The 23,875-nt window shown below is 44.4% G+C and overlaps 1 protein-coding gene across 1 annotated transcript in view; it reads right to left on the reverse strand.

Moving 5' to 3' along the window:
* Nucleotides 1–5,273: 5,273 nt before the first annotated feature.
* Cdkal1 (CDK5 regulatory subunit associated protein 1-like 1) overlaps nt 5,274–23,875 on the reverse strand; it is a 663,938-nt gene continuing 645,336 nt past the window's right edge. Inside the window, exons 16-17 of the transcript NR_131896.1 lie at nt 8,487–8,783; nt 5,274–6,674 (exon numbers count right to left, since the gene is read on the reverse strand). The gene's annotated coding sequence lies outside the window, so the exon portion shown is untranslated. The remainder of the gene's footprint in view (nt 6,675–8,486; nt 8,784–23,875) is intronic.

A 23,875-nucleotide genomic window follows, 5' to 3' on the forward strand; every position in this document is an offset into this window, starting at 1 on the left:
TAGATGGGGTATATGTTGGGGTGGGCAACTCAATGTCCTGGATCTGGGCCTGGGTGGTAGCTGAGTTGGTTAGTTCACCAGGTCTCTTGCATCCATACCATCACACCCAAATCACCAGGGTGAGCTCTCCAGCCTTTCCCTGGCTAGCTCATCCAATGCCATAGCCAGAAGTCTTAACTTTAGACAAACCACTGGGGGCCACTTCTGTGGCATGATGTAGGTAATTGGTTTGCATATAAAGGTTAACCAGCAAGGTCTACTGATAATGTGGCCACAGCACCTGGAGCGGGGTGTCTGGCACCACATGCATTTTTTACATTTTGATAGCATCAAAATGGAAGGCGATGAGTTACAAGTATTGTTTTAAAAGAGAACCATCTCCTTGCTTTGTTTTATTATTTTTGGATCCTCAGCATTCTTCTAAAATAATCTCAGTTCCAAAGCAAACCATCCCAGCTGTTATGTACTTTGGGACTGACCAAGTGGGGACAGCCACACCACGAACACTTGCGAGAAGCAGCTATGGCTGGCTTTCTTACTGAGCAACTGGAAGAGGTCTTCGTTCTTAAATGCTTCCAAAGATGGAGCTCTTTTTCTAAAGCACTTTCTCAGGGAGCTCATGTGTAGCAAGCTGTAGTAATTTTGAGGAAAGCAGAGCTATTTATTTCATAACCCCACCCCCCAAATCCTACTGACAGCCTTGAAGTCAGAAAATAGGATATTTTTCAGATACGGTATCCAAAAGACACCAAGTGCTGCTGGCACCTAAGTTCATGGAGAGGGAGGCTTTTCCTTTTTAGGATAATGACTAAATTAAGTGCTCGTGGAAGACTGAAAATTCGTCTTTCCAACTGTCCTTCCATAAGGAATTTGAACAGACTTAAGGCTATGATACTTCCCTGTTTTTGCTTTCTGTCTTAAAAATAAAGCTTCGTCAAACTATTTAACTTCGGAGAGTTCTATTTCAAACCGTATTATGTTTGGCTGGAGCAGCACGATGTTTCTTCTCAGCTCCTTCTTCTATTATGCAGCATTGTCCAAAGAGCCTGTAATATTCTAATAGGTTGCATTTATAATAGTTGGACCTTGCTTGCTAATCCAAGTGAACTGAAAACCCCCATAGCTCTCAAGAGACAAATTAAAAACCTTTTCTGAGCAGCCGAAGAATCAGAGCAAGCAGGTTATTTAGGGATGTATATTGCAAACTGTCCTAAACTACTGCACACTGACAGCGAGCCTCTGAAGGCAAGGAGCTCTGGTGTGAAGTTATACGCTTAACAACCATCTTCCACACCTTTTCCCTGTGTGTTATTTTATTTTACTTTTAGGGGTGGTGTGTGTGTGTGTGTGTGTGTGTGTGTGTGTGCCCTTGCATGCTTGTGGTCACAGGATCACTTGTCAGAGTCTGCCATGTTGGCCTCTGGGAAAAAATTCAGATCCTTGGGTGCTTCTACTCAATGAGCCATCTTACTGTTCGGCCTTTACTTGTTTCTGTGAATTGTTTATTTCAAAAGGAGGCCTGGGGATGTGGCATGGATATAGATCATAAAGTCCTTCTACTGGGTATGTGTCAAACCACCACTTTCCCTCCCCCAACACAATTAAAAATGGGTTGCAGAATGGAGAACTACACACTATGTGTCTTAGTTAGGGGTTACTACTTCTGTGAAGAAACACCATGACCCAAGCAACTTGGGGTGGAAAGGGTTCATTCAGCTTATGCTTCCACATCACAGATGATCATCAAAGGATGTCAGGATAGGAACTCAACCAGGCAGGAACCTGGACACAGGAGCTGATGCAGAGGCCAAGTATGGGGATTGCATACTGGCCTGCTCAACGAGGCTTGCTCAGCCTGCTTTTTTATAGAACCCAGTACTACCATCCCAAGGATGATACCACCCATAATAGGCAGGACCATCCCTCATGAATTACTAATTAAGAAAAAGCCCTACAGGCTTGCCTAGAGCCTACATCTTACAGAGGCATTTTCTCAATTGAGGTTCCCTCCTCTCTGATGACTCTAGCTTGTGTCAACTTGACATAAAACTAGCCAGTCCAGCAGGCTAACAGGCCTTTCAGGGAGTAGGTGCCCCATTGTAGAGATTGCATATAGTGTTTGCATGCCCCACAGGCTGTCCTGGATCAACACACAAGATCCTTGGGCTAAGCAAAGCTGCGTGCCACCCTTTACCCTCACATCCCTAGAATTGACCAGCAAGCATAGCATCACACATGAGAAGGGAAGCCAAGACGAAGGAAGATGCTGAGTCTAGTGCACAGACTGGTCCAGCCAGCATGCTGATCTTCTATGTTGATCTCCAGATTACCATAGGACGTGCTGTCTGTTGAGGCCATGCCAGTGGGTTCCAGCACACAACCAAGAATTTGAAACCACAAAATACCCTTTGGTCAGAATTAAATTGATAGGGAATAAGCTGCGCAGCCCAGGAATATGAAAGACACTTGATATTTCTGCCAGCTCTCTTCATGATGACATCGCCAGCCTCCAGTGTCCTCTGTTGTTGGGCTGAGCCTTTGAGTATCTGGCTCCTTATCTGTAAAACAGAGAGTGCTAATACCTCCCCCAGGGAGAAGGTGTGATTAATTGAGTGGTTAATGAGAAAGAGCCTCCAGCATGCTGCTGTGTGCATTAACAGGCTACTCAAAGAGTTGATATTATTATTAATTGTGACTGGCCAATATTAGGGTAAAGTTACAGCCAATTTCACATAGCAAGGAGCTCTATAAGACTGTGGAAGTATGCTTTATTTCCTCAGAGTTTTCTCCTTTCTTATCCCCAACTCTATCATTCATTTATAATCCATTTTGGTGGGTCAACATATCAACCCATCCATTCCTGATCTCTTTACTAAACATTAGATTTGAATACAAAGAAATTCTGGGCAAGATATGGAGTCAAGGGGGGGGCACTGTTGAGATGTTGTGTAATTACACACAAATGCACACACACACACACAGAGAGAGAGAGAGACAGAGAGAACACTAAAAATAATAGTTCATTGACCATACAGGAGTGGGAAACTATCTATATTTGACGACCTCCAACTGTCATTTATTTCTGGTAGACAATCATGCCTCCTACTGTTTTAACCCAGTTTTAAAAAATTATTTTACACACTTCAGTGGCAGCTTGCCTGTCACAAGCCACTTTTATTGCCATGATATATTTCATGATAGATTTGTGGCTGCTGGGGACATCTTTAGGGGATAACATGGTTTAATGGTTAAGTCTCAGTGAGTAAATATGTAAGCACCAACATGTCACATGATACTCACACAGTGTCTGTGGACATTCAGTTCATGTGTGGGTACATATGCACACATATATGTATAGAGGTCAGGAGTCAACCTTGGTGTTTTTCCTCAGGTGACATTCTCTTGTTTTTAAAGACAGAATCTCTCACTGGTTTGTAACTTGGCCAGTAGGTTAGGGTGGCTGGCCAGTAAGCTCCAAGGAGCTGCTACTCGCCTCTGCCTCTCCAGTGCTGACACTATTAACACGCATCACCACGCTTGGCTTCTTACATAGGTTCTGGTGTAGGTGCTCACGGTCCCATGGCAAGCACTTGACCTTCTGAGTGTCTTCCTAGACCTGAGCAGAGACTTGTCAGCTCCTAAAGAATTCAGGCCAAATTCCAACATTTTCTTTGTTCCTTCACAGTGTGGAGTTCCCTCAGAAGCCTTGATGATATACTCTGAAAAGTGGGGCACATTATTAGTTACTTTTCTCAAGTTCAGAGGAAAGGCTTTGGAATATCAGGAAAGTTCATGACAGCGGGCTTGCAGGGACACGCAGAAGCATGGGATGGGTCTGATAAGGAGAACACAGACCTATTGCGTGGAGGACAGTATAATACATGTCTGTGAAACTTTGGAAAGTCTTGAGATCCATGCAGAAGACCAGGCCATTGGCCTCTACATTGTTATGGGATGTCTGTGGCCCTGCAGGATTAAATGGGCATAGTGTTAATTAGCTAGTCTGATCCCAAGTCATGATCTTTACTCTCTTGTTTCTATGAGTTTCTAGAATTTTTAGGGCCAAGAGGTAAGTTTTCACTTGCAAGAACAGTTCTTAGGAGAGAAAGGACATTGAAATGTCACTGTGACTGAAGCACGTCAGCCTTTGCTGTTATAAACATAATCACAGCCCTCACACCCAAGCCAAGTGGGGGAGAAGCCTAGAAAAGCATGAGGTGTCTTAAGTGCTCACTTAGAGATGCACTCTACAAATAGCTCGGCAAGCATTCCTCAGTGGAGAGCTATATGGACACCAGATGCTGTTAGCAGCTCGTGACCTGGGAACCAGGAATAGGCACCGTAGCAATACACATTAATCCAGCTACAGCCTTCAGGCCCCCTCGTAGTCTCAGTGAGAGCATTCTTCTCTCCGGGGTGGATGCCTTCTGGTTCTTGCTGTTTGTATTCTTAGGCTGTGAGCATGAAGCAAGCGGGTTGAGTTTATGCTACTAAGCTCTAGAAAATTAGTAAAATGAATGTTGGGATGCAGATTCTCTGGGTATTTTAACTATCATGATCCCTTAGTAGAACACCTAAGGGTGAAATGTTTGGAAATGTCACTGTGATTTTCCATATTTGTTCATCTTTCAACAATTGATCTGGTATATGACTATTTGTTTCTAGTCCCTAGCGTGTTCTCTCTCTCTCTCTCTGTCTCTCTGTCTCTCTCTCTGTCTGTCTCTCTCTATCTCTGTCTCTCTGTCTCTCTGTCTCTCTCTCTCTCTCTCTTTCTCGGGTGGGAGTCAAAGGATAACTCTTGGAGGTCCTGGGAATTGAACTCAGGTCATTAGGCTTGGTGGCAATCACCTCTTCCCGTTGAGCTACCTCACCTGTTTCCTAACGTTTTCAAGAACCTCACACAGACACCACCCTTTCAGCGGTAACTCACAAATGGTGGGTTTACATTAAACTGCCACAAAGCTTCTTCTAAACGCCTGGAGTTGCATGTTCTTTGACTTCTCCTTTTAATTATGGTGGACTGGGAACTTTTCCAGATTTTGTGACATGTACCCAGGCATGTTAATCGTCCAAGTTACCATCGGGAGAAGGTTTGTTGCAAGTTATCATCAGGAGAAGGTTTGTGCAGCACCTTCACCGTTTTGCTGGTGCTCTCCTGGGTGAGCAGGATGGAGTTATCCCCAGCCAAGGATCAGGCCAGGGCTTTATCCATGTGTACCACATGACAGAGTCATCGCTGTCACTCCGCTTCCCATAGATACAACACGTCCTTGACTATATATTATCCTTTATTACAAGTCAGGGGTCAGCACATTTTTGTTTTTCTTTCTGTTTTCCAGTGAACAGCCAAACAGCAAACACTTTGGGGGGTCTCTACAAACCACACAGGAAAAAGCACATTTTGTTCCTTGCCAGTTGCAACTGCCTTTGCCTTTCACTTTCCTGGGAGGAATTGTTCATCTGCTTCAATTGTTCAGCTCTGCCACTGCAGCCCATCCTTAGGCATAGATGATGTGTAAATAAACGAGCATGGCTGTGTTCTAATAAAACTTTATTTATAAAACAAAGCCATGGACCAGCTTTACTGAAAAGGCTGTAGTAAGCTGGCTCTTTGTATCTATGGCATATACATATATAAATTAATATTTTAATAGCCCATTACTTTGCTTATTATTACTAATTATTATAGTGTGTATGATGTGTGATTGGAGAATAGACACACATGTGTGGATGGCAGAGGACAGCTCTAAAGAGTCAGTGTCCTTTAGGTCCCAGGGGTCAAGCTCAAGTCATCAGGATTGTGTGGCAAGAGTTTATGTGCTGTGCCCTCTCACTGGCCCCTGTCATTATCTTAGAGCTGTTGGCATTGGCATTTATTTCTCACTGCATGACAGACAGATCGGACCAGTGTAGTGTAGAGTCATTCTATATGTAGATAATGGAGACTCATTGATATCTTCCTGATAGGATCAATCAGAAAGTGAGTGGAGACACAGACACAGCCTCTTAGATCCAATGTTTGCTGTTGTGTCAGTGTTTTCCAGAACACGTCTCTCTCCGTGTAGCTGGCAAGAAAAAAGACATTCTGGAGTCACATGTGTTTGAGAAACTCCACATGACCCGAGCTTAAGAAGGCCTTCTGTGTTTGTTATGAATCCCCAAGTAGGGATTAAAGTCTGATAAGTTTTCCAAACATTTTGGATGCCAGATCATTTTAAGGTTCTCATCAAAGAAGCTCTTAGAACCCATGCTTCTCACATTGGCTTCTGGAAAAACCTTCACTGAGCAAAACCACAAACTACAGAGAGGTCATTCAGGGAAGAAATACCAACCTGAAGCCCTGGATTAGACAGAGCACAGGTTCTGATCAGGCCTTGACCCAGTGAAGTGACAACTGACAGGACCTGTCACATCCTAGGCCCGAGTTCAGTCAAAGTCTCCGCACATAACTGCCTCTGCTGTTTTTCCTTCTAAGAGGAATTGCTAATCTGATTGGTGACCGTCCAAATGGAAGGTTGGCCTTTTTCTCTAATAACTTCTTCAGTGGAGGACATAGGCTCTGGCTGAGATGCAACACACAGTTTGGTTGAAGTTCATATTTCATGAAGAAACACTTCTTTTTATGATGTCAAGTGCAGGCTGTTTTATTTGAGTCAATCAAAGAACTTCTATCCCTGGAGAAACATTTTGGTAATGTTTTGAAGGCATTATGACTGGGAACCCAGAGATACCTGTGCCATAACTATGAACATTTCACCTCCCTACAGGATTTCGCAGTGAGGATGACCAGGAAATAGTACCATCATGCTCTTACCAATTAAAATCCACATTACTGGTGACACAAGTGTTATCAAACTCGAACAATGGCTTCTTTGACAAAACCAGATAGGAGTCCGCACACAGTTGAGGCCCACAGACTAAGTGAGGCCTTCACTTCACCCTTATCACCAAACCCATGGGTACAGCCCACAAACTCACGTCATGTGAGGATCTAGAGCCTAATACCATGGCTGACCCCCAAGGGATTCTGATTCAACTACTGAAGAAGTGTTGAACTTCTGTAGTTCCGTATCGTAAGTATAAAGACCTTCCTCCAGACCCACCACTGAGACCTGTGTAATGGTTCTGGACCAGGACAGAGGTGTGTTAATGGGGGTCGTGATGGAGAACTGTTTGGGTAGGAAGGAAGATTGCAAGTGAAGAGGAAAGGTGTCCCATCAGGCAGCTGGGGTAAATGGAGAAGTCAGTTGTGTAAGTTTCCATTGTGTTGCTATGACAAAGTGCCTGACAAAAGTGACATGAGTAAGGAAGGTTTACTCTGTCTCAACAGTGTAAGGTCACACTCAGTCACGGAGGAGAAGGCATGGTGGCAGGATCTTGTGGTAGCCGGTGGCACTGTGTCCACAATCAAGAAACAGAGAGAGAGAGATGGATGTTGCTGGTTCTCATTTCTCCCTTTTGTTTGGTCAGAGGCCCCATGGATAGTGCCATTCACACTCAGGGTGGGGCGTCCCTACTGTGTTAAAGTTTCCTGGAAAAAACTCTCACTGACACATCCAGAGGTGTGTTTCCATGGTGATACTAAATCCAGCTGAGTTGACAATGAAGAGTCACTAGCATGTCATAGGGGCCACTCACTTTCACTGGGAACTTGTGTTTCACAGAGGAAAATCGCAACCACACTCAGCTCTACCCCCTTATGATGCTGGAGATGGTGGAAACACGCATGATGACGGAGCTACTGAAACAGCATCCCAGACTGTGTTCTAACGTGTTCCCGCCTTGAACCCCGCTGCAACATTGAAATGTTATCTCGGTTTCATTCCCCTTCTGGCTCCTTTGAGCATCTACAAGCTCAGGGCAGGGATCTGGGTTCCCAACTCACACAATTACATCGAGGGCTTTTTCTGTTTCTCTTTTTCCTTCCTTCCTTCCTTCCTTCCTTCCTTCCTTCCTTCCTTCCTTCCTTCCTTCCTTCCTTCCTTCCTCTCTCTCTCTCTCTCTCTCTCTCTCTCTCTCTCTCTTTCTTTCTTTCCTTTTTTTTAAGCAACTAAGTCAAAAGGCATAGCAGACTTTGAAGGGATGGAATGACCCAAAAACACCCCTCCCTGGAGTTGAACAAGCCTAGTCTAATTAACATTGCTACAGGGAGGCACTTAATTTTCCTAACAAACACATACCTCGCAAGACACTAAGCAGTAAACAAGTTCTAATAAGTGATCAACAGGCAGGGTTTCCAGCAGTTGCTTTTGGACGGTCAGGGTCTTGGGCTGTATTTTTTTCCATTATTAAAGCAGGCGGGGAAGGGGTGTTGGTGCAGGGAGAAGCTGGAAATTACTGCCAGAGCAGATCAGTTCCACTAAAAATGCCCCAAACAGCACTCTCTTCCCCTGCCCTGGAAATTATGTGGCTCGCTCCACCCTTCTAAATTACACTGTCCTGATAGGCTTTATTTTCCAACTAAATATACAGAATGGAGATATTACCTGATAATGTGACCTGAGCTGCTTTTGGCCAGTCTCATGTTTTTTTCCAATAACAGCACAAGAGTCTGGATGATGGGGCCTTTAGAATCAACAGCCAGCATGGCTTTGTCCTGTGTGAAAAGCGCGTTGCCAGCTTCTTGTACCTCAGAACAGAGATGAGCCCCAGGGGCTGTGGCTATAGCCTGGATGTGATTTTGCACAAATCACAGCCAAAGAAGGGGCGTGTACATATATCACATTTGAATTTTGTCCAATGTGTCTCTCTCTCCCTTTGTGCCTTCATAAATAATCCAGAGCCTGCAACAGAGGAAAAGGAGGTGGTGAAATCACTTCCCAAGCTTAAAGTAATCATACCTGGGTGTGGAAACGGCAGCCAATGGCTTTGAACGCTGGTTATGATTTGGGACTGGGTGGACTTGCTGAAAAACCCACCTAGAGAAGAACCCTAACTGGTCCTTCCTGCCGAGATGAAAACATCCAATTCTGAAAGGAAGTCTCAAGAAAGGCAATCATTTGTCCCCAGCTGGTACAATCGTTTAATAAAATGCCTGCTGGGTTTCTAGAAGTAATATTTTGCTCTCTTCAGCAACAGTAAAAATTACCCAGACATGGAGGTGATGGTGGGGGTAACTCTGTATGTAATACCATACAGAACGTTCTCAACTTGAAGTGTAAGATGCACAGAGATAGTTATTTGTTCTATGAAGATGTGAGGGAAAAGTTTCAGAGACACATAGTAAACGGGAGAAGAAAAACAAAAACAAAAACAAACCAAAAAAAAAAAAAAAAACTGAATCCCAGCAGAAGGGCTAAGCCATTTTGCTATTGTAATAATTATTCTTCTAATGTTTTAATCAAAGGCAGCAGCCTGTCTCTCCCCTCATCTATATTCAAGCCACCACACTTTGTAGGTGTTAATCTCCACGCCTCCAGGCTGTTAGGAGGGAGAGGAAATTGGCAGTCCCTGAACTACAGAAGCCTGGAGGAGAACAGTACCTAGCATTGCCCTTAATTATCTCGATTATGCTAATACATGTTGTTTGTCTACAGCTAGGAGAGGACAGGAACAGGGAGGCAATCAGAAGCGTTGCTTTTTAGGAAGATTTGGCCAATGCAGGTTTAATAATTTAAAAAAAAATGTAAAGATGGATTTCGTATTTAGTAGAATGAAAGAACAAACTAAGACTCTGTCATGATAATCCCAGCTAGCATGTGCTTTCTTAATCGCTTGCCCAACATTAGTGAGCAAACAGATATGTCCAGTATATGCGAAAACATACGCATATTAGACACAATGGGCGGTACAGGCGGGGGCAAAGTATTTACTTTCCAGGAGCTCAATAAGTACATGAAAATTAAACTAGATAAGATGAAAAATTGGTGTCACATTTATTCAAATTCAATTGAAACACATTTTGAGCTATCTATCCATGCAAAAGATAATGATGCTATTTAGCATTCGCAGCCCCAACTCAAATCATTTTCAGAACAGAATGCAAATATGTACGAGTCTTTATTTGTTTTCTGTTATTGTTGTTATTGTTTTCATTTCAATATCAAAGTAATTAAACTCCTTACAAACAAACAATTCCCCCCCCTCAAAAAAAAAAAAAAAACAAAAAACAAAAAACAAAATCCCTAAGGGTGTATTTGAGCTCTTGGTTTGAGGGGTATCGTGCCCATCTCCACTGCAGGAGTAAGAGGCAGCTTCCTTTCTCGGCTTGAATCAGTGCAGGACTCTTTGTTATCCATATTCAGGGTAGGTCTTCCTTCTTCCCTTAAACTTTTCTACAAACATCCTAGAAGACCCGCCCAGAAGGGGCTCTCCTTGGTGCTTCAGTGAAGCTTGCAAAGATGAATAATCATCAGCGGCTGGGCCGCTCTTCTAATTCCTTTTCAAACAACCCAGGTCTGATCCAGCCGAGGCTACCCAGCTAGACACAAGCCAGTCGCTATTGAGGCCTCAATAGTCACACACATGCAGGGTGTGTCACTGTATCTGGGACAGAAGAGAGGGAGGAGAGCCTGTACTATTCCTTTTTTTTCCAGCCTCTTCGGCGGTTGCTAGGCCCTGTGGCAACTATCCGGAAGGCAAGCTTTTCTCTGACTATGGCCTGAGCTGTCTGAGCTACACATAGCCCAGTCATGCTGGGATAGGAAGCAAGCAGGAATTTGTGGGGATGCCCAGGCTTTGGACAATCTTCTGTCTGCTGAGTTAATGCCAGCCAGGCTGCTTAAGTTCAACAGCCTGTTCCACGTGCCTCTGTGCTGTGGCTTATGGGAGAGTGAGGGAAAACAGGAAGAAGGGGGCCTGCCTGTGTAGATATGGGCAGACTACCATTCTTCCCGAGGCACCAGGAGAACTGGAGCCTTCTTCCTGAAGGCTAAAGGACCTCTTGGAAGGGTCCTTCACCTCCAAAGATTGAGCAATGCAGGAAGAGGTAACTGTAATCAAAGGCCTGGGTTTCTACCTTGATTCTTCCACTAGCCAGCCAGGTGATGTAAGCCAATCTCTACTCACTAAGTGGCTGGCTGAACTAGGCAGGGCTTTTCACCAGCTACAGGGGTTAGTAGGTCCCTAGGCTAAGTTTCTTACCTGTAAGATGGCGCTAGCACAACACTCTCTTTCATTTGGGTTATTTTATGAAGATTAAGCAAACAAACAAACAAACCCAAAAGCACACCAAAAATATGTAAAACATGTTATGAGCAGTCAATGTTGTATCTTTTTTGTTTTGTTTTGTTTTTTATTTTTTCTCTCTTTTTCTGCTTCTCAATGCTGTCTAGTTTTCTGGAAGAGAAAAATACAGCGTCCTCAAACATTTTTTTTTCCAATCCACAGTAAACCCAAGATGCTCTAGTGGAGAGTGGTCTATGTCCTTCATCATATATTGGAACTTAACTCCACAGGGGGGAAAACGAATTATCTCTTTGAAAAAAAATTTTTTTAATTCTGATTAAAACTGAAACCAGATCATCATATGATCAGCCCTCCAAATCCACAGGCTCCACACTTTCATGAAGTCAACTAAAGGCAGATTGAAATATTTGAAAACAAAGCAAAACAAAACCAACTGAACAACTGCACCTCTGTGGACCAAGTATGGGCTTTTTCTTGCCGTTCCCTAAATAATACAACAGGAGAGCTGCCTGTCCCACATCTGTATTGCATTCTGAGTAACCTATGGATGATTTCAAGTGTGTTCGAGGGTCTGTGCCGTTTATGTACAAATACCACGCCCTTCACAAAGAGGGATCGTGAGCACCTGCAGAGTTTGCTGTCTCGTGGTCTGGGGCGGGAGTTTGGAAACAGTTCTTCAACAACAACCAAGGACTACCTAAAAGGACCCACCGATTTGCCCAATTCCTTATTTGCACAGAGGCTGGGATAGCGGGAGGGACGCTGTGCTCTGAGGCTGGTGTAGAGGAGTAAGAGCTGAAGGATATGGGGTGGGAGTCCCCCTTGTTGGTATTCTGTCTGAACTCCACCCCCACAGTTCCTGGCAACAGCCAGGTATGCTCCTCCCCAGTTACCTAGCAATGATCAGATAGGTCTGGCCCACTATACAAGGGGCTGCTTGCCCCCTCTTTCCTCTCTTGTCCCTCTTGTTCTCTTACTCTCTTACTCCTGCTTCTCACTTGCCCCCTTCTCCCCCCCCTCTCTCCGCATCCCGCCCCCCATCTCCCCGCGGTCATGGCTGGCCTCTACTTCTCTATTCTCTCCCTCTCTCTGCCTTTCTTTCTACCTTTACTACTCTCTTAACTACCCTCGTCATGCCCTGAATAAACTCTAGTTGGTCTCTCAGGGGCAAGGGATGCCTCGGCACGGACCCGCTGAGGGACCTCCTTCCCCAATACCTTCCTCCACACACCTCAGAACCTATGTTAATATTTCTTTATTTTTTTTTATGATCACAATACCTCTTCTCACAGGGGAGTGTGTGTGTGTGTGGGGGGGGGGGGGGAGGAACAGAAGTCTCTCTTCTCAGCTCTCCTTTTCTTCTGACGCTACTGGGGCAGAGCCCAGGGTAGCTGATCTCCTCACAACAGTATTGTAACTGTTGCACAATGGCCAAATATGAGTTTAGAAGTCCCCTGAGACGGGAATCCTGTCACCATAGGTTTTTCTTTCTTTCTCTTGTTTGTTTGGAAATAGGCCTGCCTAGCTTTAACCTTAAAATCTTCCTGCCTCAGCCTCCTGAATGCTGGGATTACAGATTCGAGTTAGTATACTAGATCTATTCTGGACCTATTTGTCTGATATCATGTACTTGTTCATTTTTGCAGCACTGGGAACCAAACCCAAAGCCTTATGCCTCCTGGACAGGCATGCTACTGAGATGTGAGCTAGTTCTTCTGTAGACTGTATGGGATGTGCTGGGGGAGTGGGGGAGAGGCAAGGATGGGGCGCGGGGCCCCATACTAACAACTGTAAATTGCCTGTATACATTGCAGTGAGACGGAGGCTGAGTTAAAGAGAAGGTTTGGGGTTAAAATGGCAGAGTCTGAAGCAGTGTGGAGTATGGCGAGGAGGGTATTCGGTAACCTAGCTAGCTAGACAGATAAGAAAAAAGGAAGGGCTCTGGGCCAGTGACAGCAATCCAGCTGGCTCCTCTGAAAGCCCTTGAGGAATGTATGCAAGGCACCCTTGTCCTGCTTTTAATGCAGCTAATTGTGACAGAAGGCACCATAAGTAAGGATGGCTTCTAACCAGATCTGAGAGGCTGCCTCACAGACAGGGGTCTAAATATGAGCTAACCAAGAAAAGACTGCAGCCACATCTTGGAAACAAAGACAGCCTAATATAACCAACAGCATTCGGGACATCTACAAGGTCAGAGGCAGTGCTGCCGGCCAAGGGCCAAGAGACTGACAACTAGCAGACAGTCAAGGTCAAAGCAGGAAACGGAGACGGACAGAGGGAGATTTGATTACCTCTAACTGTGTGGGCAGCACATGACGTGAACAGTGTGTGAGCAGCTCTCTGGTTGGACCAGAGGGATAGCATAGAGTCAGCCCTCCATTGGGCTGGCTCATAATGGCCCAAAGAATCAGCCAGTCACAGAGATAACTTCCAGTTTCTGCTTCACGCTTCTAAATTCCCCAGACTATGAAGCTCTGAAGTTTTTACCTCTTTTGGAACTCACTCCTCAAGAATTTCTCTCTTTCTTAATTCCTTTTTTAAAAAATCATCACTAAAACACACTATTTGGCCTAACTTAAACATGTCAAAAAATTCTCATAAATGAAACAGCAAAAAAAAAAAAAAAAAAAAGGAAAATTCTGTGTCTTAACTTCTTAAATGTACACACGCTTTATACCTAATGCTGTTTCTACAAAACCAGTATTTCTAGTTTTTTTTTTTTTTAAAGTAAACTGTATTCCTAACTTCCTGTCCCATTTTCTGTATTTCTGCTACCAGAGTCCTTGGAGATCTCCTGAACAATGGCCTGGGGGATCATTCCTAGGGTGACACCTCCTTTCACTCTGCAGAATCCCTTTTCTCTCTCTCTTTTAAAACAACCATGGATGCCTAATCCAGCCTCCTGTCTTTACACACAAGCAAACAGAGAGAGCAAAGCTTTGGCTGGTATCCCCAGAGGCAGACCTGGGCCTGGAATCCGAGCAGAGATTCTTTCTACCATAGTGTGACCTGTAACTATAGTTTCACCTGTCTTCAAACTTGCTGCGTAGCTGAGGAGGACCTTGAACTTTTGATGGCCTCCTCTGCCTCCCGAGTCCTGAGATGATAGGTGTGTACCCCCACACTTAGTCTACGTAGTGTTGGCTTTGATATGTGCAGAAGACTACAGGTGCCCACCGAGGCCAGAGCTACCCTAGAGCTAGAGTTACAGGCCGCCCTGAGCCACCTGAAATAAGGGCTGGGAATTAAACTCAGGTCTTCTGCTAGAGCAAGATGGTAGTTGGAGTGAGAAATGTCCTTCATAGGCTCAATTATTTGAATACTTAGTCCTCCAGAATACTTAACTGTTTGGGACGTTATAGGACCTTTAGAATGTGAAGGTTTGCTGGAGGAAGTATGTCACCAAGTATCAAGCTCTGCAAATGTATAACTTCAGCATCCTTCCTGTCTACTCTCTCAGCTTCTTTCTCCAGTCACTGCCCCACTTCTCCTGCCATTATGGACTCTTATCTCTCTAGAACCATAAGCCAAAATAAAGTCTGCCTTCCATAAGTTGCTTTAGTCAAGGTCTTTGACCATAGTGAACATAGCCTGAAAGCAGTGTGAGTTCTTAATGATGCCGACATCTCTCCAGCCCTGTGACTGAGTTTGTAAAAGCTATTTAGTAGTACGCACTGTTGTCAAGTTTTATCCTGAATATTTATTCTCCTAAAGCCAGCAGGCTATCAGACTCATTAGTGCCTGCAGTGTTTACACCAAAGCCTCTGTGTGTTGGTGGCCAATGAAAACAGCAATTACCATAAAGTTAATAAGGACTATCAATGGCTACTGTGATGACAGGCCATGGTCTGCAAGGGATGAGTGGGGGATGATTTGATTTGTGGTCAATTATTTACCCAGATTGAGACATAAAGCTTTTGTTAAGCGAGGAAAGATTAGATCAGGTTGAGAAGCAACTGGGAGCAGTCTTTCGTCTCGGGGCTCAAACCCAAACTGTACATGTTGACCTGTAGCCACATCCTATGCTCTATGGCTCGACCTTCCTGTAGACTCTAGGCTGCCCACTGCTTTTAGTGGCTACAGGGGAAGACTCTACCCATCACAGTTGCACCACTTCTTCTCTGAGAAGAATTAGAACTGTGGATAGGAGGGAGATTTCAAACCCAAGGTGAAAGCAGGAGAAAACAATGGGGTCTAGTGACTGCAACTTCCTATTCAGGGCACCAACATGAGTTTTAGGTTTAAGCATCGGAAGGATGGGCAGGGCTCAAGAAAGATTGGGTTATTAAATAGTTCTGATTGCAGTGTGATGTTCTTTATCATTATCTTAGCTCCAGTTCTTCAAGATGATGTAATATATTATTAATCTTTTAATCATAGGCATAGCCCAAGGTGTAGGGCCAATCTATTCCCCACAAGATCTAGACTGGGGTAGACATTTCCACCATAGAAGATTATTCTCATTTGGGTAGGGGCAGAGGGTGAACTGGGGGTGAACGGTCCTGCTGAGTCATCATTGCTCAGAGGTAGCTTTAGTCCCTTGTCCAAAAAAAAAATGTGGATGGATGGGTCTGTCTTGTCCTTGAAATTTATGGTGACTCAGGAGGAAAGGGTAAAGATGGTTACTCATGTCTCTGCCTTCATCCTTGACAGGACACAGGACACCTGAGGAAGATGGAGTCAAAGTAAAGGAGACAGACTCTACATAAAGGTGGAAATATCAGGCTTTCATCCTTGTTTTAATTACCTTGGTGTCCCAAGTGAGGAGTCTGTATTCTCCAGCAAGGGTAGCTTCCAAGTGTCTGCTTCCCTGCTGCAGCAGATATGGGAGCAAAGACAATAGGCAAGGGTTTCTGCTTTGTGAATACAAACTCTCACTTCTTTCCTTTCCCAGTCCTTTCACTGTGAGCTGTGAGAGACTGGCTGTACAGACCAGTATGAAAAGAATGCTAGTCGATAAGCCTTGTCTCATTATGTTTTCCTCTACACATAAGAGCTGGCTAGCACCTGGGCTGTCTTGGGCCAAGTATCAATGCCTACAGAGTGTTCTAGGAACTGACTCTTTTTTTTTTTTTTTGTACCCTCTTTTATAACTTGCCTTCAACAGCTCATCAGGGGACTTTCCCCTTCGTGTTCGGCAGTTAGCATTGAGTCTCCTTGGCAGGCCCCCAGTAACTGCAGAATCTCACACCTGCCAGTGCTGGAAAGTTCTGGAAACAGAGACTCTGTGCCAGACATTCCTTTGGAGCAATTCACTTCATCCTGTGCCTCATCCTGGCCATTAGATGAGCCAACAATTTCTTGAACTTGGTGAGACTTTCTGCAGCTCTAGTGTGTAGTGGGGATGTTTGAGAATGGATGTGAATGCTGACCCCAAAGGCTTCTTGCCAGCGCTGTTGCTGGCTCTCTCAGCAGCCTCATGTTAGCACGTCATCTGCAGCATCCTAAAGCACCCCTCCCGTCCTCCCCATTTGTCATTTATGACAACACTGAAAAGTTGAGTGTAAAGGACAAGAAACATGCTCAGGTATTTACATCATGCCAGACTTCACACAAGGCATTTTGCTCTCTTTATACCCCCATGCTCCTTACCTCGTGATCATCGAGGCAAATGAAGGAAAAGTTCCCATCACACAGATGAAAAACTGCAAGGCCAGAGAGCAGAATGTTCCAGAACTGAAATTTAACTCCTTTTCTTGCCAACATATATAATATATTTGAATAATATTTCACATTGACAACAATAAGTGGTCATTGTGTCCACGACCCATTAATTACCTATGCTGTGTGTATGTGGCATGGTGTATGTGTGCATGTGCGCGTGTGCATATGCATGTTCACACGTGTGTATGTGCATATGGAGGCCAGAAATAGATGTCAAGTATTTTTCTTCATCACTCTCCATGCTGTTTGCTGAGGCAGGCTCTCTGACTGCACTCAGAGCTTCTGATTTGGCTAGACTAGCTGGCCAATCTACCCTAGGGATCCCGACTCTGCCTCTCAGACGCTGCGATGAAAAGCAGACCACCAGGCCCACACCAGCTTTTATATGGGTCAACTCGTGGGACTTGAATCTTCATATGTACACTGAGGATGTTTCATCCACTGAGCTGCCCCCACCTTCCTATTATTTATGCTTTGGAAGGCCCCTTTGGGGCAGGTCATGGATACTGCACATTAAAAGCAAAGAAGGGCTCCCTCCTTAGAACTTCTTAAACACAAACACCCTCCACCTTCCCTGGAGTATTTGATATGTTCTATTAAAACTATGTTCTATTATGATTTGTGCTGGAGACATGTGCCAGTAGCTAAGAGAACTGGCAGTTCTTTCAGAGGTCTTGGGTTTGATTCCTAGCATCCACATGAGGTCTCATGACTCCACCACGGATTGTATGTGGAGGTCAAAGGACAACTTGCAGGAATCTGTTCTTTTCTTCCACCACGTGGGCCCCAGGGATTGAGATCAGGCCATCAGACTTGGCATCAAGCCCCTTTCCATGACGAGCCACCCCCCTGGCCTTGCTTCTACCGTTTACCGCCATGAGTGAAGCTTTACAACAAACAGCCTTGAAGGTATGTCTTTAAAATATTGTTTCTATATGGAGTGAACCCCCTGAAGTGCTGAGTAAAAGTGTATCTCCCATTGTTTTAACATGGATTGATTCCTTCCTCCTAAAGGGCTGTATCCATGGTTCCCTTTAAGGCATCAGTGTGGACACCACCCACTAGAAAGTAGAGAAGGGTTTCTTCTATAAGGCTCTTACACTGCCTATTTACTTGTTCTTGGGTTCTAAGTGGCATTTTATCCTCACCACCATCTGCATTTTCATTACTACCGCAGCAACTGAGCATCTTTTGAACGTGTGTCTTGAAGGTTTAAATTGGCTTTACACTGAACTCCTTGTCTTAGTTTCATTATTTCTCTCCATTAACTCTGCCAGGGCGAGTGCCCAGAGGAACTGTTACTGCAGGTTTTCTTCTGCCTAAAACTGTGACTGACAAATACAAAAACTCAATAAAATATAGTTTAACAGGGTTGGGAAGACAGGTCAGTGGCTCAAGTGCTTGTCATGTAAGCATGAGGATGTCAAAGTTGGCTGGGTATGGCTGCCCACACATCGGCACCATGCTTAGGCATAGACAGAGAAGCCCAGGAATGATGTGGTTGACTAGAAGAACTGGCCAGCTCTGCTTCCCTGTGAGAGCCCTTGCCTCTGTAAATAAAATGGGAAGTGATTGCAGAGGGCATCTGATGCCAACCTCTGGCCTCCACACACACGTGCACACATGTGCACCTACACCTGTAGACAGATGTATTCATAACACGCGCACAATGGTTAAAAAAACACAAATTTTCTTCAAAAGTGGTTTGTGAATGAACAGATCTCCTTCAACCCCTGGAAATTCTCCTCTGAGGAACTATAGTAATGTCTTACCAGTGGCTGTATGCATAGAATTATCCAAAGGATGAATTGTTACAGCATTGTTGATGAGTATAAAAATGCTGAAGACCTCATCAATGAATGATGCTGTGCAACAGAGATGAAGATACCATGTCCAGGAAGAAATTAAGAACGACCACTCTAACAGCTAACTATCATTTAGGAGATGCTGTTGAGCAAGGTGTTAAATGTGTCCATAAATTCTCTTGTATAATCCTTCAACATACATGATACCCGAAAAGGTCATTAAATGCTACACAACAGTTCTTGTTACTCAAGGAAATGCTCTCACAAGCGTGGGTCATTGGAACAATGTCAGATGTCACTAGTAGCTTGTTTGCATCAATTAAAAACTATACATTATTTTTTCTTAGTTTATACTATTTACCGCAAATAAGTGCAACACACATATATTTGTGTGTATGTGTATAAGTATGTATGTGCATATATATACATATTCATATATATACATATATACATATGTGAAGAATGTAAGAAAAGCTCGCCTTTAATGTTGCATAGTATCTATGGTTTCTCTTTGTTTCTAACAAACATGCTATACAAGTACCAAGAGCACCATAATGCATAGATTCACATATTCTTGTCCCTAACTGAATCTGAGCACTAGAGAGACTTGGACTGCTAGGGACAATGTTCCACATCTGCAAAGTAGAACACCGATGTCGTTTGCAGGTTTTGTGCTTTAAATTTCTAGTACAGATCTAATGACTCAGACATTAAAGTTTGTATGAACTTAAAAAAAAAAAACCCTTTCCTTTAGTTTTATCACTTTGTATACTTTTGAAATAAAAATCAAAAAAGCATTTCTATAAAAAGCATGAATATATATTATTTGTGTAAACATATATTTAAGTAAATACACATTTTTTGAGAACTCTGAATACATGCGTGCCTATACACACACCCAGTCCTACAATAAAACTGCTAAATACCTCCATGGACTAGTTCACTGGCCACCCCATTTTTTCCTAGCTAATGTATGTCCTGAGGCTTGTTTCTCTATGAATGAGGTATATTTGTCTCCCTGGTCTTTTCAGGTTGGCCTAAAGGGCCATTAATCATTCTGTCTGGAGCCCAAAGAGAACCCTCCAGAAACAGAAGGTGCAGTGAGCACGTCAGGCCTGGGCAGCGATGATGAAGGTGCCCGTCCACCTGGGCAGAACCAGAAGCTGGCAGGCTGGTGATGGAGAGGGTCATTTGCTACTTCGCTGCCTTGCACTGCACTTGAGGCCCCCACATGCCCACCCACACCCCCAGAGCAGTTCTCTCCCTAATGACAGAGGAAAGAATATCAGGTTTTTCTCTCAGTGGAAGAACTGGACAGTATAAAAAAAAAAAACCTTCAAGAGGAAGGACCACCCCATAGTATTCACCCCTTCCAATACCCAACAAACATATACAATACTGAACTTTTAGAAGGTAAAACCACACTCCTCTGGTCTTCCTGTGTTCCACTATGATCCCCTTTTGTGTAGATGTCAATCCTTTCCACAAAAACTACTCCAGCAAACCTCCATACACCCAGTCTTGAAGAAGTGAGAGCTCAATTCATAGGTAGGCATTAAAGATTCCGTTTAAAAAATGGGATCTCAATTTATAGTTCATGCAGAACTGGGTTTTGTGGTGATCCTCCTGCCACGGCTTCCTAAGTATTGGTGTTTCAGGCATGAACCTCTATGCCAAGCTCAGTGTAAGCTCTCTGTTTGGCATTGGTGGACATCAGGAAGAGCCAGGGACAGTCCAAAGAAGCAGAAGTGTTGCCTGAAGACCCAGCATGAACGCCTCAAGGGCAGTTTCCAGCGGGTGAAGGCCAAGGTAGGCATGGAACTGGCCATACCTGTTGTCCTCCTTAAACCTTGTTTGGAGTGGCCTACCATGACTTCTGCTGGGTGTCTTTTGGTCAGTTCAATGCAATCTCCATTGTGGACTAAGGCTATAGATCAACTAAAAGCCACCTGGACATAGGCATTCATCCATTTCCCTATTATTATTCACAAAAAAATTCCCGTTCTAGAGAGCACTTAGGTTGGAGAAGTGGGTCTGTCAGACACTTAGCTATCGATCCCTAATATAGGTGTTATCCCTGGGGGAGTCTAAGTTGTCAACCAAAGACAGTACCCTCAGGAGTCTCTGAGGGCTATCGCCTTCTTCCATCCCCTTAGTGATAGCTAGTTCCTCTTCCTATGGTTGCTTATTTACCTGCCTAAGCTGATATGAGGGCAAAAAGATTTATTCCTCGCTCACCAGTGTTGAAACAGTACAAGAGAAAGACATACATGATTATTTGATGTAAGTTTTCAATGATATGGGAGTTTGAGAAATAAAGACTCAAGGGAGCAAGGAAATCTTTGCATTTATGCTTAGTTCTGGGGCAGAGTGAGTGGTCACAGAGAAATATACAGTCAAAGTAGGTATGGTCCAGCCGTAAGAAGCCAGAAGAACTTAGCAAGGCATGGTTGATTGAACCCTGTATCCCTTCAGAGGTAGGGCATCCTGTCCTCTGTATATAGGGAAGTCACCTCTTAATCCGAGTCTCTTGATCTGCTTCAGACAAAGATCAGATCATTCATCCATGGCCTGCCGCATGGGAGCAAATGTCTGAAAAATTCCTCCTACTGCTGCTCTTTCACAGAGGCCAGGATGCTGTATTTGGGGGCTATACTCCCTAAAATGCAATTGGCTGACCCCCATGCCAGTCCTAACTATGATGGCTGAGTATTGATGAAGCTTAAGGCCCCATCCCTGTCGCAAAGGAGCCTAGGCAGCAGCAGTAGCACAAGTAACAAGTGGAGACGGGTACTGAAGTGGCCAGTTTGCCCTGGAAGCCTTCATAGGCCCAGAGTGGGGCATTTTTGAAGACTTCAGTTATCCCTTCTGGAGGCACAGAGGCGCACAGCTGGGGCTGGCACCTGAAAGTCCCTGGAAACAGGGACTTCATTTTCAGCAAGCTTGGGAGCCAGTGGTGTTCCCAAAGGGGTCTTGGGCCAGGAGCTTTGACTCTTGGGGACCAGCTGATTCTACTACAAATAAAGCTTTTTCTTTGTCTGATTGTCTGGGAGCCTGTTGATAAACAGGCACCAACAGTGAGTCCAGTCCTGTTGGCTAAGGTGAGGCCTGTGTGCTCCTCCCAGCCTTCCGCTCATTAGCAATAAAACACTGGGGAAGTTCTCCCCTGTTCTCTGCTCCTTCTTGCTTTCCTGTAAATGATGACACACCTAACCACGGGGAGGCAACGTGTGTTGATTTGCTTCTCACTGTGATCTGAGTTTCATACCGGACAGTGCAAAATGGGGTGAGAAATTTGATATTGTTCAAGATACGCCCACTGGTACAACAGTGGAGTGAACATTATAGGAGTAACCAACCACTCTCTGTCTGGATTTAAGATCTGTTCCTCACGCATGCCTGAGCTTGGGTAGATCAGTGGCCCTAGGAGAGAGCCTACTGCTACTATCCTGTTAAGTAGCTACAGCATTAGACCTTCCCAGGACTAGTGCCCCCAGGTTAGTGCCTGTCCCAGTCCTCCTCAAGGAAGCTTCTTTTTGCAGTAGATGTTGATTAAGACAGATACCCACAACTAGTCAATGAATAGAGAATGAGAGATGATGACGTGCTCAGCCATAAATAGGCCATCAATATCAATCACATCCCTTCCTCTCAAGGCTAAGGGATCATCGTGGAAGTGTAGGCTTAGAGTTTTTTCAAAACCTACTTTATTTAGGGTTCTTAAATGCTTCAACCTCCCTTCGGGCCCACCGACCAGAGGTTCGGGAGAAAGAAGGTTAATAGGGAAAGAGAGGTGTGGCCCTGTTTAGAAGTAGTTCTTGGGACAATTCCAAGATACCAGCAGTCCAATCCAATAGCAAACACCAAACACAAATCAGTAACAGTGACTCTATCCAAGAGAAACAGCAAAGGCTTTGCCAATTCTGCGGGAGTCAACAGAAGCGGCCAGAATCAGCCAGAATACCACAGATGCTATTTGGTGCATTTCTTTCTAGGAAGTGAAGACCAGCAAAGACCAAAGAAGCATTGCATGGCGTAGCAATGCAAGAGCATCCTCTCACTGTTTGTGGGGTTCCATTTATGGTCTTTCTAGCCATCACACACCCTCTCAAGTGTCTGTTCTCAGCAGAACACTGAATGCCCTCGTGCAAAACAGCTTCCAGAAAAATATCACATGATGCAACTGAGTTGTTAAGAAACTGGCAACATTCCCCTTTATGGAAGAGATAGTTTGTAGGAGCCAGAGGTCGTGGATGACTTGAGTGAAGGTGTTATCCCCACAGGACAGAACGTACGTGAAGTCACAGCAGCTATGGCTGACAAAACCAAGTCTTAACAAAATCCCAGCATGGATGGTAGAGCTGGTCCTAGAGTCTCACCCATATTGGAGAAGCGATTGGAACTGATAGGAGAGGGAGAGTCATTTTCTTCAGTTCCCGAGAGGCTACCCTGTTCCAGATGGCCCTATATTCAAGCACACACCCACAACACTATGTGCTCTCAGCGGGGTATTCTTTAAAGTACATTAAGTTGGGAGGTAAAAATAATGGGTGAAGGTTAGAGGAAGATTAGAGAAGAATGTCGAGCAAAACACATTATATGCATCTATGAAATTCTCAAACAATGACAAACAAGTGCAAAAACAAAAAAGAGCACAAAGAAAAGCTATTCCCCCAACCCTGAAGGTTTATCCAAGTAACTTTGGGGGTTCAGATGTTCAGAAATCAGATTCGGAGAAAATACAATGCCCGAGTATGGTGGCTTCACCTGCTGATCATAGGCAGAGAGGGAGAGAGAAGCAGTCTCCAGCCCTAGACAGACTCACAGCTGAGCTGTAACTCTGAACTCCTGCGGAGAAATCACACCAAGTTTCCACCCTTTGTTCCTTTAGAGGAGGTCTCACTCCCAGGCCCAAGGTGTCCTGGAACTTTCTATGTTGCCTAGGATTGCCTTGAATTTGAAGCCACCCTCCTGCCCTCAGCCTGAAGTGCTGGCACAGAAGGCAGGAGCTACCTCAGCTAGTTGTTTTGCTGCTTGGGCAAAGAATTCGAAGAGCATATAATTAGCAGATGCAGAAACCTTGGCAACATTGTCTACACCTGCAAAGCTGCTATTTGGGACACTGGGTCCCAATAAATACCCAGGGTGGTGGCAGATTTTCTTTTTTCCCTGTGTGAAGAAAGTTAAGCCTTATCTAGGTGGTCCCAGGGAGACCTCGTAGTGTGACCCTTTCTGTTCTTGTTTTCTTCTTGCTGCACGGAGACCCAGGCTTGTGT

This window comes from Mus musculus, chromosome 13, assembly GCF_000001635.26.
Source record: "Mus musculus strain C57BL/6J chromosome 13, GRCm38.p6 C57BL/6J".
In the NCBI taxonomy this organism is placed as follows: Eukaryota; Metazoa; Chordata; class Mammalia; order Rodentia; family Muridae; genus Mus; species Mus musculus.